This window comes from Elephas maximus, chromosome 20, assembly GCF_024166365.1.
Source record: "Elephas maximus indicus isolate mEleMax1 chromosome 20, mEleMax1 primary haplotype, whole genome shotgun sequence".
Lineage (NCBI taxonomy): Eukaryota > Metazoa > Chordata > Mammalia > Proboscidea > Elephantidae > Elephas > Elephas maximus.
The window spans coordinates 14,750,613-14,754,751 of NC_064838.1; the positions used below are offsets into that span (position 1 = coordinate 14,750,613).

General features: G+C 37.0%; 1 long non-coding RNA gene across 1 annotated transcript; it reads right to left on the reverse strand.

Annotated features, from left to right (window-relative positions):
- Positions 1-1,293: 1,293 nt before the first annotated feature.
- Positions 1,294-3,634, reverse strand: LOC126063583 (uncharacterized). The gene is made up of 3 exons (XR_007514392.1): positions 3,598-3,634; positions 2,254-2,347; positions 1,294-1,399 (listed from the first exon to the last, which is right to left on the reverse strand). It is a non-coding gene; the product is annotated as an uncharacterized LOC126063583 (long non-coding RNA).
- Positions 3,635-4,139: the final 505 nt, after the last annotated feature.

A 4,139-nucleotide genomic window follows, 5' to 3' on the forward strand; every position in this document is an offset into this window, starting at 1 on the left:
AAGGTGGCATAGTGGTTAAGTGCTGTGGCTGCTAACCAAAGGGTCGGCAGTTCGAATCCGCCAGGCGCTCCTTGGAAACTCTGTGGGGCAGTTCTACTCTGTCCTGTAGGGTTGCTATGAGTTGGAATCAACTCGACAGCACTGGGTTTGGTTTGGTTGGTTTTATGGGCCACTTTACTTTTACTTAGTGTCATAGCCATAGAGTAACAAAGGACAGGGCAGTCACTCTGAGTATGCGTTATCACTTTATGCATGCTACTGGTTACACAAAAAAAATAGTGAAGACTGTGGGGCAGAGGGAGCACAAATCCACTTATTTCTAGAAAAAACAGTTCATTTTGCATACCATCTTCATGGGGAATTAGTATTTTATTTTTTGATTCACTCATTAATAATGTCTTCATTCAAATTTTGAGTATCCGCTATATGGCAGGTAGTATGTTACATTCTGAAGATAGAGCAGTGAACAAGATGCTTGTTGCTTCATGCTATCGTGATGATTCTAGTAAGCAGATAAAGCAGACATCAAACAATTTCAGAAATAGTTATGTGCCATGGCAATTAATCCTGTAAAGGTGATATCCCGAGAACTAGAAGAACATAGACCACAATGGTCTGATCTGGCCAGAGCATTAGAGAAGGCTTCTGAGGGAAATTTTCCTGTCCCATTCAAGGACCGAAGAGAAGAGGAAGGAACTAAGAGGTAGGAAGCAAGAGTGAGAGAAAGGCTTGTAAGAGACACGGCTAGAGAAGTAGACAGGAGCCAGGTCATGCAGAGCCTTGTCAGCCATGGTCATTAACTTGGACTTTAAGCTCAATGGGAAACCAATGAAAGGTTTTGAATGACATGAGCAACATTATATCTCAAAGACATTCCTGTTGCTTCTTAGTGAGGAATAGATGGATGGGTTCTAACTGCTGACTTTGTCAGCAGGCCGGTGTTTAACCGTTAAGTGACCAGGGCTCCTTCTGTAAAGATTACAGTTAAGAAAATCCTATGGAACAGTTCTATTTTGTAACACATGGGGTCACCATGAATCAGAGTCAACTCAATGGCAATGGCTTTGGTTTTGTTTTTCAGTAACTGATTGGAGGTGGGAGTTCATGGAGAGGGAGATAGTTTTCTTTTTTTGACTCAAACCATTCAGTGCGTGAAGGGCCATTTCTTAGACCAGAGTGGGTGTGGTGGATGGTGATTATGCATTCAGCTTGGATCTGAGAGTCTTCAAAAACCAAAGAAATCATGCTACTCTTTTTATTATTACCAGTCATTTTCATGAATTTTATGGGCTTATAATATATGTTCATATTCTTGAAATAAAGAAACCACTTAGTACATTTGTTTCTTTGATTAGAGAGAAGGATGTGAAGCTGTTGTGATTTCAACGTTCTCTTCCTCCTAAAAGAAGAATAAAGAAATGAGAAGTGGGAGAACAAAAGAAATAACTTTGTTCTTTCTTTTTCTTCTGTCTGGAAGACAGACAAGCAGTGAGGAATTATAGTTGCTAGAGTAATTGTAGATATAGCCTGCTGGATGTGAAAAATGAGACTTCTTTGTGAAGGTTATCTTTTCTTCTAGCCTATGAAAAATATTGTCTTTCCCTTCTCTGAACATTCTACTGAGAACATTGTTTTCGGTATACAGATCAAAATTATAGTATTATCACCAGTTTCATTGACTACGACTTCGCCTCTCCCAATTCTGCCCATTCCCTGCTTACCACCAGCGGTTTTTATTCTTTCTTGAGCAGTTGTTTTTTTTTTTGTTGTTGTTACCTTGTATATGCTGCAAATTTTAAGGAAGTAATTGTTCCTTTCTTCACATCTACTGCTAGGAAGCTTAGAGTCAAATCATGCATTCTGTGTCTCACTTGAGAGTGTGTATTTCTGTATTAACCTCATGTCTGGGTCATTTGACTTTACTAAGCCCTTTGTTTCATCTTTATCACTTAAAATTTATTGTTTATTGCTAATTTTACTAGCCTAGAATTTGGTTGCTTACAGTTTAGGTCCTGGAATCAAAGATGAATCTGAATCGTAATTCTTCAGCCTTACTTAAAGGAGTGACATTAGTTTAATCACTAATTTCTCTGAACTTTGCTCTTTTTACTCATAAAACAGAGATAAGTATAATATGGTCCTACCAGCTTTTTTTTTTTTTTTGTATAAAATGAAACACTGCATGTAAACGTACTGTCCAGTGCTTGACATATAATAAATCGATTAAAAAAGGTATTAATATAATATCATTACCATCATTATCCATTCCTGTTCTCTTGTTGTTGTTATAGTTGTACTTCATTTGTTTTCTCTTAATCATCTTTTCTGTCTCTTTTAGCTTAAATATCTTTTGAAACAAGACAGAGTACAAAATAGAAAAGTAAATAAGTCAATTATACACACTTTATTTAGGTCCCAAAGGTAAGAGCAACTAATGAGAAAGCTTAGAAATGTTGTTATGTGTCTGGTGGGGAACACTGTACTAGGGCTCCATAATCGATGGGGAAATTTCAGATGAGTTCTAGAAAAAAAATGATATAATACAAATTATTTATGCATTTTGGCTATAGGAGAAAGATAGTGTGACATTACCACTTAGTAAAGAGAAAAGGTCTTTTGTCTTCACATTATCAGATATTTAAAATAAGACATTGCCAGCCAACTGTTGAGTGGCCCCAGTAACTACAGAAAAGAGAAATCAAGCCTAAATACTGTAGAAGGCATATGGGTTGGAGTGCAGATGACAATGATCTGTTCATATATGCCTCCATTTTCATTAGCCAATTGAAATGGAACAAGAAAAATATCAGGGTTGTGAAATCATAATCAAAACGTGTTATTTTGAGAAATACTTAGAACTGATTGAAATGATTTACATCTAAGCCACTTTAATTTGCATTGGACTGAAACTTGGCATGTTTCTCAGTCCAGATGTAATTTATTTAAATTCCTTCAGTTGTTTTCCAATTTAGAAATTAGTATAGACATAAAATCATGCATGTCTCAATTTTTTTTTTTCACACATTTGTGAATTAAAATTATCCAAATTATTAAGTGGCTTGTTATTAAAGTAAGGACAGACTTCATTTATCATACCAAGAAATGAAAAGTGTGGTAATCAGGGGAATGAAGACTTTTCTGTCCTCAAGTAAGTACAAGGTGTAGGGTCGCTATGCATCCAGATTGACTCAATGGCAGTGGATCTTTTGGTTATAATTTTGGCCAAGACGCAGGGATCAGCTGCTTCAATGATTTCCTAAGTAACTTCATTACACTAAGTGTATGTGAGGTTATTTATTTATTTATTTTATAGACTTTTATAACCATTTGGAGAGACAGAGGGAGGAATCCTATACTACCATGGAATGCAGTTTTCCACTAAGAAATCCCCATCAGACATTTCTGTTCTCCTCAGTCTTCCCTTCCTGTATCTCTAACGGGTTTCTATCTCTGCCTCTGCCATCACTATTCTTCTCCTCTCTAGAATTAGGTTTCCATCTTACTAAGTTACATCCTCTATTCCCTACCCTGCCTCTTTTATTATGCAGCACAGCTTGTTAAATATTCTTGGTTATTTAAGCATTCTGAGTGCCTTACCTCACCCCAGTTATCTTCATAAAGCCTTTCTTCTGAATTAACATCGGTTTCTCCATGGGAGGAATTCTCCTGATGAGTAGAATTTTTTTTTTTTTACATACACAATATGCATATACATGTATACCGTGTCTGTGATGTATATCTTTAGTAGTTTGGCTCAGATCATGGTTTGAATACCCAAATGCTTAGGGTATCTTGAATTCTTGGAACTGGATGAGCTAAATTAATGGTGTGATAGTCTGTCGCCTTTAAAACACTATTCAGGCATAACCAAATGGCTGAACAGAGTTGACCAGGGGTCATATAAACAATCAGCTTGTGACTCATGGCTTACATGACCCCTAAGGGGTTCCAACTCCAAAAATCAATGCTTTGGACTCATCACTACCCTGGTCGAAAATCTCCAATGGATTTCTATTTCAGGGGACTCTGAGTAGGCAGGAACTTTGTCTGATGAGTTCTAGAAACAGAGAAAGATCTGAAGGGTGTCACACTGACAATTAAATGTTCCAGCCTCCAATGGTGCCATCAGTCCTACTGAC